This window comes from Tamandua tetradactyla, chromosome 1 (assembly GCF_023851605.1).
Source record: "Tamandua tetradactyla isolate mTamTet1 chromosome 1, mTamTet1.pri, whole genome shotgun sequence".
Taxonomy (NCBI): Eukaryota; Metazoa; Chordata; class Mammalia; order Pilosa; family Myrmecophagidae; genus Tamandua; species Tamandua tetradactyla.
In genome coordinates this window covers 172,447,463-172,462,248 of record NC_135327.1, presented here as the reverse complement: position 1 = coordinate 172,462,248, position 14,786 = coordinate 172,447,463, and positions in this window count along the sequence as shown.

Genomic DNA, 14,786 nt, shown 5'->3' with positions numbered 1-14,786 from the left:
GAAAACTGTGAGTGAAATGTTCCATGGCAGTGGCAGCACCCGTTCCCCACCCTTGAGGCAAGTAGTTTCAGGTATGGATGGTGGCTGGCTGCCATAGCATGGAGAAGGATGAAGAGGCGTTCCTCCCTGGAAACAGGGAGGGACACAGCTGAGGGCCGAGGTGGCACCTGGCAAGTTTGGATCACTGCATCCTGGCTCTGAATTGTGTTTCTAGCTGCCCCACATAGGGCTCCACATGGATATTGTTTGAATATTGGCTCTAATAGGGGTGGAGACTGTGGAGTTTGGGGGGGAAAAAAGCAAACAAAGAAAGCTCTTTCTCCTTAGAGCTGCAGAGAACAATTGGCTGAAGAGTGCCATTGCTGGATAGACCAGGAAAGTGCAGCTTTGGGGAGCCAAAAAAAAGAGGGCTGTTTGATGTCTTTCCTGACCCTCTCTCCAGAGCCCTTTGGAACTCATCTGTACCCACTTCATGGGTCCCTGGTCCTGCTTTTATCAGTTAAACATGGGTAATTCTAAAGATGTAGAATAAGTTGAATCAAGTGTCAGAGAAGAGCCTTAACACAAAACTAATCAAAAATAAAACCATAGGAAATGGGTCCTCAAAGTAAACTCATCTGATTATCTAATCAGATGCCTAGACAGACATTAGCAAAAAATTACAAGCCCATCCTAAAAACGGGAAGATATGGCCTTGTCAAAGGAGCAAATTAAAAAGTTGGAGTAGACATAGAATTTAGAAAAACTAATCAAAATGTTCTAACAAATCTTCTAAAACAATTCATGTGGATGAAGGAAAATATGGTTAAAGAGATAAAGAATATTAAGACACTGGGTAAGCATAAAGAAAAATTTGAAAACATGCAAAGAAGAATAACAGAACTTATGGAATGAAAGGCACAATAGAAGATGAAAGAACATTAACTCATTCTATAAAGCCAATATTACCCAAATACCAAAGCCAGATATAGACACTACAAGAAAACTAAAGACCAATCTCTCTAATGAATTTGCATAGAAAAATTCGCAACAAAATACTTGCAAATCTAATCCAACAACAATTAGAAGAATTATATAACATGATCAAGTGGGTTTTATCCCAGGAATGCAAGGGTGGTTCAACACAAGAAAATCAATTAATGTAATATACCACATTAACAAATCAAAGGACAAAAGCAACATGATCATCTTGTTCAATGCAGAAAAGGCATTTGATAAAATCCAGCATTCTTTCTTGATAAAAACACTGAAAGATAGGAATAGAAGGAAACTTCTTCAACATGATAAAGGAAATACATGTAAAACTCACATCTAACATAGTATGCAATAGTGAAAGACTGAAAACTTTCCCTTTGAGATTGGAAACAAGCCAAGGATGCCCAAGACGCCCACTGTCACCACTATTATTCTACATTGTGCTAGAAATTCTAGCTAGAGTAATCAGGCTAGAAAAAGAAAAAAAAAGCCTTCCAAATCAGAAAAAAAGAAGTACAACTTTCATTATTTGTAAATGACATGATCCTATATATATAGCAATTTCTTAAAAATCTGCACAGGAATTACTAGGGCTAATAAATGATACAAGATCAACACATGGAAATCAGTAGTGTTTCTATACACTAGTAAGTAGCAATTTGAAAGAAATCAAGAAAAAATCCATTTACAATAGCATCTAAAAGAATCAAATATCAAGAAATAAATTTAACCAAGAATGTAAAGAATCTGTACACAGAACACTACAAAACATTGCCAAAGGAAATCAAAGAAGACCTAAATAGATGGAAGGCCATTCTGTGTTCATGGATTGGTAGACTAAATATCATTAAGATGTCAATTATACCAAAATTGGTATGTAGATTCAATGCAATACCAATAAAAATTCAAAAAAAAAAATTCAGAAAGGAGAAAAGCCATTTATCAAATTTATTTGGACGGGTAAGGGGGTCTCAATAGCCATAAACATCTTGAAAAAGAACAGTATTAGAGGACTCACACTTACTGTCTTTAAAGCATATCACAAAGCTACAGTGGTCAAGCTAGCATGGTACTGGCATAAAAATACATACATTTAAAAAAATAGATATATTAAAAATTTATATAAATTTGATATATTGACAAATGGAGTGGATTTTAATTTTCGGAAATAGACCATCACATATAGCTATGGACGACTGCTATTTGGTAAGGCTGTCAAGTCAACTCAACTGGAACAGAATAGTATCTTCAACAAATGGTGCTGGGAGAACTGGATATTCATATCCACAAGAATGAAAAGGGATCTCTATCACCACCTGTTCTAGTTTGCTAGCTGCTGGAATGCAATATACAAAAAATGGAATGGCTTTTAACAAGGGGAATTTAATGAGTTGCTAGTTTACAGTTCTAAGGCCGAGAAAAATGTCCCAATCAAAACAAGTCTATAGAAATGTCCAGTCAAAAGCATCCATCCAGGGAAAGATACCTTGGTTCTAGAAGGCCAATGAAGTTCAGGGTTTCTCTCTCAAGTGGAAGGGCACATGGTGAACACAGTTAGGGCTTCTCTCTCATCTGGAAGGGCATGTGGTGAACACAGTGTCATCTGCTAGCTTTCTCTCCTGGCTTCCGGTTTCATGAAGCTCCCGGGGGGCATTTTCCTTCTTCATCTCCAAAGGTCGCTGGCTCGTGGACTCTCTGCTTCGTAGTATTGCTCTCTCTGAATTTCTCATTCTCCAAAATATTTCCTCTTTTATAGGACTCCAATAAACCAATCAAGACCCACGCAAATGGGTAGAGACATGTCATTCCTTAATCCAGTTTAACAACTACTCTTGACTAAATCACATCATGCAGGGAGATGATCTGATTACAGTTTCAAACATACAGTATTGAATAGAGATTATTCTACCTTTATGAAATGATATTTTGATTAAAACATGGCTTTTCTAGGGGGCATATTTCCTTTCAAACCAGCACACCACCTTATACAAAAAATGAAATAAAAATGGATCGAAAACTAAATATAAGAGCCAGAACCATTATACTTCTACAAGAAGATGTAGGGAAGTATTTTCAAGATCTTGTAGTAGGCAACAAACAGTTTTATAGACTTTACACCCAAAGCACAAGCAGCAAAAGAAAAAAATAGATAAATGGGACCTTCTTAAAATTAAATATTTTTGTGCTTCAAAGGACTTTGCCAAGAAAGTGAAGAGGCAGCCAGCTCAATGGGAGAAAATATTTGGAAAGCACATATCCAGTAAGAATTTAATATCCAGTATATATAAAGAAAGCCTAAAGTTCAACACTAAAAAGACAATCAATTTTAAAATGGGCAAAAAACTTGAATAGGCACTTTTCCAAAGAGGAAATGCAAATGACTAAAAAGCATATGAAAAAATGTTCAACATCACTAGCTATTAGGGCAATGCAAATCAAAACCACAATGAGATATCATTTTATACCTACTATAATGGCCAATATTTAAAAAAAAACAGAAAATTACAAATATTGGAGAGGATGTGGAGAAATAGGACACTCTTTCACTGCTGGTGGAAATGTAAAGTGGTTCATCTGCTGTGGAAGACGGTTTGGTGATTCCTCAGGAAGCTAACTATAGAGTTACCATATGAATTGAAAGCAGGGATGCAAACAGACATTTGCACACTGATGTTCTAGCAGCATTGTTCACATTTGCCAAAAAATGGAAGCAACCCAAATGGCTGTAAACCAATGAATGGATAAATAAAATTTAACATATACGTACTATGGAATATTATTCAGCCATAAAAATAGTGAAGTTCATAGGCACGCAACAACATGGATAACCTGGAGGACATTACATTTGGTAAATTAAACCAGACACAAAAGGTTAAATAATGTATGATCTCACTGATATGAACTAATTATAATAAACAAATTCAGAAGAGTCAGAAACTAGAATACAGGTTATCAGGAGACCAGGTGGAGATAGGGAATGGGAAGTTAAGGCTTAAAATGTACAGGGTTCCTATTAGGAATGATGGAAATGTCTTAGTAATGGATGGAGGTAACAGTGAACCCTAACAATGGATTAACAGTACAATTATAAAATTGTGCTATCATCAATTGTTATAGATATTCCACACCCGTGCAAGTTGATGATAGGGTGGTATATGGGAATTCTGTATTTTATGCACGATTGTTCTATAAACCCACAACTTCTTAAATAAAGAGAAAAGTACCAACCAAAAAAGGGAAATTCTAGATGGATTAAAAATGTAAATGTAAAAGAAACAATAAAATGTCAATAAAAGAAAAAGTCAGAATATTTTTATGTTCTACGAGTCTGGGACAGAATTTTCAGTAAAACTTAGAAAGCACAAAACTTAAGACAATACACCGGTTAATCTGATTATATGAAAATGAAAGTTTTCTATCCATGGAGAAAATTAATAGAAGATGACAGAATTGGGGAAGATATATGTACTTTCTAAGATTAACAATGCATTAATATCTAGAATATACAGGAAACTCCTGAAGATTACCAAGAAAAAGACAGCAACCCAAGAAAATAGTGGACGAAAGATGAATAAGCAATTTACTGAGTGAAAAAAAAATGATAAAGATATGGGACAAGCTTTAACTCATTAAAAATCAGAGAAATAGACATTAAAACAATGGTAAGCCATCACTTAGCTCTACTGGATAAGAAAAGTAGAAAGTTGAATGATATGAGTGGATGGGGATATCTTATATTGTGTTCTCTAGCAACTGTTCATGTGCAAGTGATTTATTAAAGAAGGCTTCCAGGATAAACTAGTAAAGGAATAGGGGTGGGGTGAGGGAAACAAGAGAGAAATGGAAGAAACCAAGCAAGGATACATTTCAGAGGTCTAGCCTCAACTTGATCCTGTCGCGAATTTTGGGGAGGAAATTACACCTCAGTCTAAACCATTTTATAGGAGCTGGACTTTCTATAGTCCAATTTATAGTATAGTTGTCCATTGCCTGCAGGATACACTGGAGGGACATAAATTCCCAGACACTTGCTCTTCTCTGGGCTAAGAGTTCCAATAAACTCTTTAGAGGAGTTTCCATGCCTCTAAAGAAGGCATCTTAGGACTGGCCAAGAGCAAATCACACCATAAATGGGAGATGGAGCCACAGAACCAGATAAAGGGATCCATGAGTTTCTGGGCAAAGCAGCAATAGTGGCTGCTACAAGATGTGAGAACACAGGAAAATTCATGGACTATTAGTGTGATATAGACTGATACAGCCTTTCTGGAGAGCAAATTATTTCAGACAAACACATGCATATCTTATGATCCAGCATTTTGATTTTGGTATATATATATATCAAAGAAATTCTAATATGGATTCATAAAGAAATACATATGTTTGTTTATTGCAGTATTATTTGTAGTATTGGAGAGAGAAGCAACCTGGATATTCATATAGTTTAATATAAAGGTAAAATGTGGTAAATATGCACCATGGAATTTTAGGCAGTAATCAGAAGCAAGAAATTAACAAATAGCTAGATGGATGGATCTTTAAAAACACAATGATTAGCAAAAAAGAAGATAAAATTAGTATTATCTTGGTTCTATAATACATTAACATTTGTACACCTTTAAAAATCCATGCCTAAAGTTCCCTTCGGGGAATGTTGAGAAAGGGGGAAAATTCAACTTTCCCAAGTTCAATTCTTGATATTCTTACAAGCAGTGCAGACAACCAAAGCAATAGGCTGAGCCCCCAATCTTGGGGGTTGTTCATATGAAACTTAACACCACAAAGTATAGGTCAAGCCTACTTAAAATTAGGCCTAAGAGTCACCCCCAAGAGAACCTCTTTTGTTGCTCAGTTGTGGCCTCTCTCTCCAGCCAACACAACAAGCAAACTCACTGCCCTCCACCTGTCTACGTGGACATGACTCCCAGGGGTGTGGACCTTCCTGGCAATGTCGAACAGAAATCCTAGAATGAGCTGAGACTCAGCATCAAGGGATTGAGAAAACCTTTTCAACCAGAAGGGGGAAGAGTGAAATGAGACAATAAAGTGTCAATGGCTGAGAGATTCCAAACAGAGTCAAGAAGTTATCCTGGAGGTTATTCTTATGCATTAAATAGAAATCACTTTGTTAGTCAAGATGTAATGGAGAGGCTGGAGGAACTGCCTGAAAATGTAGAGCTGTGTTCCAGTAGCCATGTTTCTTGAAGATGATTGTATAATGATAGAGCTTTCACAATGTGTGTGATTGTGAAAACCTTGTGTCTGATGCTCCTTTTATCTACCTTATCAACAGACAAGTAAAACATATGGAATAAAAATAAATAACGGGGGAACAAATGTTAAAATAAATTTAGATTTGAAATGCTAGTGATGAATGAAAGGGAGGGGTAAGAGGTATGGTATGTATGAATTTTTTTCTGTTGTCTTTTTATTTCTTTTTCTGAATTGATGCAAGTGTTCTAAGAAATGATCATGATGATGAATATGCAACTATGTGATGATATTGTGAATTACTGATTATATATGTACAACAGAATGATCATAACTTAAGAATGTTTGCGTTTGTTGTTAAATATTTTTAATTGAAAATTAATAACGAAAAAATCCATGCCTATAAAACACAACACCTATTCTACAAGAAGACATATCAAAAGATAAACATGTTGTATGGTAGGGAGGGGAATGGAAATGAGATATGGGGATTAAAAGCATGTGCTTTCTGGGAGTAGGAACCAACTGCTCATATAATTTGCTTGGGTCTTTAAAACATGTTTGGCCTAAAACTATACAGCACTTCTACTTTAAATGGTATGCTGCCTAGAATATTAAATCTCAAGCTTGACGGATCAGATAAAACACATATTGTGGTTGCATAATTACTGGTCATCTTCTTATCTGGCAGTCAACCTCTGCTATGGCTTGTCAAAAGGCCCATAAATGTTTCTAAAAAGAAGACTGGTTACTTGCCTACAAGGGCATAGATTTTTTATAAAACCCTAGGGGCCACTGATGTGATCATAATTATAATTGGCTTTGCATAGTTGCCTTTTGTCAACCTGACCTTTTAGTATCATTGAATCTACTGGATCTTAAGAGTCAGGTGATTGAGCTGATTTTTGCAGGCTGAGCCACTTGAAGGAACTTTTCTTGCTTTGGGCCCCATTCAAATTTAGCAGTTTTTCAGAAGAGTTACTCTTTGAATTTGTCAAAGCAACATGCCCCAAATTGTCACTTGTCACCTCCTAGCAGTGTGATTTTTTTCTTAGTGTTAGGTAGTTCAAACCTTCACTATGGAGGAAATATCCTCATATATTCCAAAGCTGGACCTTCTAAAAGATTCATTGATACAAAAGCCCTCACATTTCCCACCTCCTGGCATATACATTTTTACCAAGTCGTTTAGGATACTTCCTGCTTTCTAAGCCCTCAATATATTAGACCAGCATAATGTTCTTTGACATGATGAATCAGAATGCAGTCAGAAAAGTGGAAACCGTACTAGGTATTTCAAACAAAAGGTATTTAATAAAGGGAATTGGTTACGCTGGTGTTGGAACCCTGAATAAGAATAAAAATGAGATTGAGATACCATTCCTAGAGCTGGGGGAACAAAATGGTAGAAGCAATATTACTTTTAGTAATTACTTCTAGTGCTTAGACTACTGGCAAATGTAGCCCAGACCACTTAGAGGCCATGGCAAAATAGATGAAAGAACATGGTGAGCTTAGCTGCTTCTTACACTGCCTTGGGGCATGGTCAGGTTAATTCTATTACTTTGATCAGCTTTCCGATATGCATTTAACTATATTGATTCCCTCAAATCCAATCAATATCTTTTTTTTCCCCCTTCCTCATATTTAAACTCAAGACTGAAACTCAAGATTCTTCTTTATTTGCTTAGGGTGGCTTAATTATCCTCTCCCAATATTCTCGTTCCTAGAAATGAGAGCTTGCTATACAGTTGCCATGCTGTTAATAAAGACTCTTGGGCCCTTAACTGAACATTCACTTCTTGGAGTTAAGCCCTGGCATAAGACCAACACCAGGAAGCCTGGGATTTCCTAATCCCAGCCCATATATATGCACGGCATCAGTGGACTTTGGCTATTATTTTCTAGTTTTTCTGATGAACTATTTCCCAAATCAGTTCCACATCCTCTACTTTTCTGTAATAATAGAGAGGTTCTTATCAATAGCAGGCAAAATTCATGGTTTTTCAATGTTGATAATCTCAATCATCCACTCTTGCATTGGTGCCCTGATTCTGATCATTATATATAATTGGTTTTTGTTTTCCACGTTTCGTATTCTCCTACCCACTCTGAGCACTATCTTTATTTTTTCTTTGAGTCCCTCTGATCTGTAAAAAACAGGTTTATTCATAAGCCTATGTAAGAAACACTGTTCACTTTCCCTTAGCTTTCGGATCCATAAATATTTTTGCTAGCATCTTTCTCCAAAACCAGCCTAGTGGTGATCTGTAGTTATGTGGCAGGTTAAACTGAAATTTCTATGCCACAATAATTTTTTTTCATTTATTCAACACATATTGAACACCAACTTTGCGCCAGACTCACAGGGGATACAGAGGAAAACATGGCAGATACATATTTTATGGTTCTTGCATTCTGATTTGAGGAGCTAAGGGATCTAAAAGAAACTGAAGATTGTCTGTTCATTCATTCTGGATGACTCAGATAGAGATGTTTTCAGTTAATATGGAGGACTCTTCATAATTAACAATAGACCAGGAATGAAATAAATATATCTTTAGCACAAAAGTATAGGACTTTTATTTGTCAATAAATAGGGTTAGAGTTATGGGAATAAGAATCTGTTTCTTATATGGATTATTATATTGGTTGGTTTTGGGGGGATAAATAAATATTGCAATGATAAGATGTGTTTACCATCATATACTTTAGGTAGAAATAATTTGAGGTGAAAAAGGAACAGACTTGGATTAGAGCTCCTCACAAATAGTCTCAGTTCATTCTGTTGTGGTACCGTCCGGCTCCTTTTTTGGTGTATTTCATTTCCTTGGAGTCTAATCCCACACTTTGCCTCAATGAGTTCCTCATGGCACCTGCTAGTCATGCTTCACTATGTAAAAATACTGTCACCTTGAAAGTCACAAAACAATGCCTAAAGTGTTCTCTGATAATTTTTCTGATCTTCTTCTCTTAAACCTGCCTAAATTATCTGTAATCACCTTGGGTAGTTGTTCCTGTCATCAAGGGAAAGTCCCCACCCAATTGTTCTTATTGAGGACTTTCTATCTGTCACCATCAGAGGGCGACTTTCAATAATTTCCTGAATCCAGGCTCCCTCTTGGGGTATAATTCCAAACGTTCCTGAATATCATTCCTTTCCTCTTCCATTAAGTCTCTTTGGAACCCAGTCATTTCCTAGACCTACTGTCTTCAAAAACATCTCCCCAACCCTTCTGTAGCCTAATGTAAAAACATTAGCCAATATAAAAGCAGTTAGGTCTACATATTAAATTGAAGGGTTTCCCTTTTTCTTTTGTATAAGACCAGTTTTGACATTTCAGACCTTGTGTCTTCTCTTGAGCAGCAGTCTTTCTTCAGCCATCAGCTGATATGCCCCTAGTTGGCCTCCTGTCATTGCTAAAGTTAACATCCTTCTGTCCTACCTTCTGCTCATTTGAAACACCAGCATGTTGAGCCCGTCTGCTGGCAAGGTCCTCCCACCGATCCAGGGTCTGCCTGATTCCATCCATAAAGGCACATCCAGACTTTTCAGCTTTGGGGATGGTATTATTTTATTCTTGTAAGAAGAGACCTTTTTACTTTTCTTCTAGTGCCTGTTATATTGCTATGGTATTCACAAATGTGATGGGTTGTAAATGAATGTACATACCAGGGCCAGAATGAAAGCACAGAGCAGAGGGGAGGGGTTAGGGAAATGCTTCATTGAGGCTCTGGTTAAGCCATATAAATCCTTTTATATTGGTTCTACTCTGATTCCTTTATGGACCTAGTATTTCTTCTTTAAGAACAAAATTGAAAGGAAGAAATTTGGGGATGGCTATTAGAATTACCAACAATGCCTAACATAAAAAAGCATCACATAGCCTACATAGACCTTTACTATGTGCCTTCTGGCCCTCATTCAGTCAACATATTTTCTGAGTTCCCACCATGTGCCAAGTATGATTTCTGTAGGTACTGGGGATAGAGCAGTACATGAAGCACATGAAGTCCTTGTGAGTGTACATTCTGGTTAAAGAGGTGGATTACAACTAACAAATGAAGAGCATAAATTCAGGTAGGGCTAAGAGCTATGAAGAAAAATAAATCAGAAAAGAGATAGACTGTGATTGGGTGAGAGGACGTTTTTTGGGTGGCTAAGGCAATCCTCTCTTACTAGGTGATATTTGAACAGAAAAATGAGTGCAGTGAGGGAGTAAGCTTAGGAATTCTTTAAAAAGATTGTTCCAGTGGAAGAGAATAGAATAAGCAGAATGATATGGGAAAGAATTTAGCATGTTCAAGGAATAGCAGCACGTCCAAGATGGCCAGAATGGTCAACATGATGGACAGCCTAGTGGGAGATGAAGTATGGGAGGAGGGTAGGGGAGAAGAACACAAAGTAATGTATTGTGTGGTCAGGCATTTGCATTTTATTCCAAATGTGATAGGAAGATATTGATAGGTTTTGAACACAAAAATGCTGTGTTCTGTTTTACATTTAAAAAGATCTATCTACAGAAGAAGATTTGTGCCCCTCTTCTTCCTTCTGTGTACCTCTTCCCCTGCCTCAGGGTCTAACGAGGTGGTCATGAGAACCTAAGTGACAATCGGGAAATAACTGGCAGAAGAGTCCACTCGCACTCCAAGGGGCACTTTCCTTCTATCTAAACCAAATCTGACTTTCTGTGTAGGCTTGCCACAGGGAAGAAAGGAGAGCAAAGAGGATAGAGGGCCACAGCTTGAACAATGGAGTGAGCCAAGTCCATTTAAGTGTATAGTTATTTTAATGTATAGCGACCTCCCCAAAGGACAAAGCAAGCCCAACCAGATACATTATTTTCCTCCTTGAGGGAAAACCAAATGGGAAAGAGACTGCCTCAAGAATTTCTCGTTCCCCATTCCCCCTCCCTGCCACCCTAAACCTACTGATATTGATATTTTCAAAACATTGTTCAGCATTGAAATTGGTATGAAGATGCAATATATGGGAATGTATAGGAAGATATGTAGTTTGTTACAACTAGGTATTACCCTCCATCACTGTTGTTGATTATTAGACCATGCAGAATCTTGTATGATTAAAAGAAACATAGGACAGAGAAAATAAAGAGTAAGAGGGCTGGGGGGAAAAGATGCCAATAGATTAGTGATAGTTATATAGCAGTCACCTTTTTTTGTATGGGTGGACTCAATTATGGCACTCAATTGTGACTGGGCTGTGACACAGTGTCTCCCACAATCAGGGCAGAAATCTTCAACAAATTGCCTCCTTTCTTGGAGAAAAGCATCTAAACTGATCACCTCTCCTTCCTAAATCTTAATCTTAGAACTGAGTCCTTGATACTTGGGTTTAAAACTAAAAATCTGCCACATTTGTTCTCTGGTTCCACAATAAATTAGGGAAAAAGCTCCAGGAGACAAAAGACTGAAACATGTCAGTGCGGGTGGGGACGTATGAGGGATGGGAAAGCACATCTTCTGAGACCTCATATATTACGCACCACACTTAAACCTCTTAGAAGGTTGTCATGGTGAACATCTTCAGTCCCAAGGTTTTTCCTGGCACCTTTTCTATCCCTTGCTATCTTATACATTTAAAACTTCAACTTTTTCCTCTTTGTTTTCCTTTGTTTCTCCTGTAATTGACAATCCAGTGCCAAATGAAATGGAAGCTCTGCACAGAGAGACAGCTTCCATTCTCTTGTGAATAGATTACCCCATGTTTTTAATAGATCTACAAAGCTCAAGCCCTTGAAATTCACAGATTCCCGATCTTCTGCTCTTCTCTCTAAATTTATCCACCTCTGACAGTCTTCCTTAGCTCCCTATTAATGCCAGGGTGGCTATTACTGCTGCGACCTTCTCTTCCTCACAAAATTCATTAGAGCTGAGAGTCTTTTTTTTTTTCCTTATTCATTCATCTCTGAATAATGCTAGTTCTGTTCAGATTTGGTATTTGACAACAAATGGGGTGGATAAATATATACTCTGCTCACTGATGGAAAGCAGGTTGCTAGGCATAGCTCCCTGCCCTGTCCCCAGCTTCTAGCAGGTTTTCATTTTTGGTTTGCTAAGAAGATAACTTTCTGAACCCCTAATTCCTGGTCCTCTGGCATCTGAACAAATGCAGAGCATTAAAATTATAGCTTCAGTATTCACTGCAACCAGGATGTTAGAAGTATCTGAGGTAACAGTCACATGTCTCCCCCCACCTGAGTTCTGAAGCAACTAATAAAAACATGCAATAATCAGATAAGATCAAATTATCTGTTTTTGTTTGTTTGTTTTGCTGGAAGCTAGTTTGGACAGTCTGGCTTTTTAATACATCCCCCTGAACTGGAAAGACTTATTTTGTCACCAATAATCTATAGGCCTCTCCCCTAGAAAGGAAGAACCTCCCTGAATGACTTACCATGTATTGTTGGCAGGCTGTTTGAGAAAGGAAAAGCCAAAAATGGGATAAGCTATCCTTGCCCAGCACTATAAGCCACTATAACACTTTCTTATTGCAGAAGAAAAGAAGGATGGATGGTACCACACCAATACTTTCAAAGGGCAGGCATTTCTACTTTATAAGAACTTAGAAGTGGCAAGAGAAAAAGAAAATGGTTCTTCAAAGAGCTCTTCCTGCCTTGCACAGTAGGTCACCCACTGCCCTTTGCTCCTCAAGACACAATTCCGAGAATGCATTGTGCCTCCTTTAGTACCCATCCTTCTTGGCCACTGTCAGCTGAGTTATGAAGTCTGCATCTGAATGTAGACGTGTGGAGATAAAGGCATGAGGAAGTACTGCTCTTCAGCCCTGTCATAGGTCAGCACCCAAGGGATAGTAGAAGGGGATGACCAGTCTGAGTTTTGTTTGATGCAGCCCTATGTCTCTAAAGAGGACCATCGGGAGATTTGTGAAGTGTTCATGTTCTTTATTGTCAGATGGCCTTTATTCCAGCAAATCCTGGCTCTGCCATAAACTCAACCATAGTAGATTTTTCAATCTAGATTTATCTGCCTTATCTGGAATTTGGTTTTTTTATTTGACTTTTGGCCGTTTTTGTGAGTTTTTATATTTTTCTATATGTTCAAAAGTTGCTGAGCAGATGTTGCTTTAAGCTAGAGGTTCTGTTCCCTTTTCATGATGTTGTCTCTTCCCATGATTTCTGTGACTACTTTCTCCTGGTTCTTTTCCTACCTCTCTGGCTACTCCCTCTCAGTAGGTAGAGCTCAGAATCCTCTTGTCAGGGACACTGCATAAGATGACACAGATACAATCATCTTTCCTCTATGTATGTCTCTATTAAGTTTTTTAATTCTTAGTCAAGAGAATCTGGCTGACCACCTCTGAATCACTCATCCAGAGCTAGGAGATAGGAATGAATGACACAAATTTGTGATTTCTACAAACCTTCATCATTTCTTAATCATTACTCAGTGTTACCATAGCCTTCTATGGGCCTCTTTGCCTCCAGTTTTTCATTTCCAATCTATAGCTCACATTGCCATCATTTTCTTATTTCTTATATATATATATATATATTTTACATCATCTTCTTATTTAAATCCCTTGATATATCTTCGTAACTCATAGAATAGCCTACAAACTTCCTACCAGGGATTTCACTTTAAGATTTGGACTCTAACTCTCTAGTTTCACCTCTTGTTACCCTTCCCCTCTTGTGCCCTGGTGTAATGCCATTATTTGCAATTCGCCTAAGCAATCCATGCTCTACTGAATTCCCATGTTTTTGCTTGTGCTGCTCCCTCTTTTTCAAGTTCCATTTTCTCTTTTCCTCACCTGATTAACTCACATTCATTTTCTAGTCTCAATTGAGATGTTACTTCCAGTTCTGTCCAGTCTCTTCTCGGAGTTGGTTGTTCTTCCTCTTTACTTCTATAACACCCTGTACTATTGTCCAATATATGCATCATTGTTGTTGCAATCTACTCTTTCCTTATCTCTCTCCCAAGACAAACTAGGAGCAACTTGAGATTGAGGACTGCATATAAAATATGTTTGACTCCTATTATGGATCAAATCATGTTCCATCCCCCACAAAGACATGTTCAAGCCCTAACCTCTAGTCTTGTGGATGTGAAGCCATTTGTAAATAGGATCTTTGAAGATGCTATTAGTTAAAGTGATACCACACTGAATCAGGGTAGGCCTTAATCCAATATGACTGTAAGCAGAGGAAATTTGGATATAGTCAGTAGGAGACAGATGGAAAGAGAGACAGCCATGTAATGGAGGCAAGAAGGAGTATAAATTCAGGCAATTTATAGATTGCCTGAAAGCCACCAACAGAATGCTACAGATATCTGAGAAAGCATGCCTGCTGACACCTTGATTTTGAGCTTCTGGTCTCCCAAATTTATACTATTGTTTAAGCCACCTAGTCTGTGGTACTTTGTTTTAGCAGCCCTGGCAAACTAAGACAATTCCCATCACCTAAGCTGGTGCTTAACACATCATAACTGCTCAGTAAATATATTGAAATAAACAAATACTGATTTTTAATATTAACATACAAAGTACTATGGGGGACACAATGATGTATAAAATTCATATTTCCATTTTCAAGGAGCTTACTGCCTAGGAG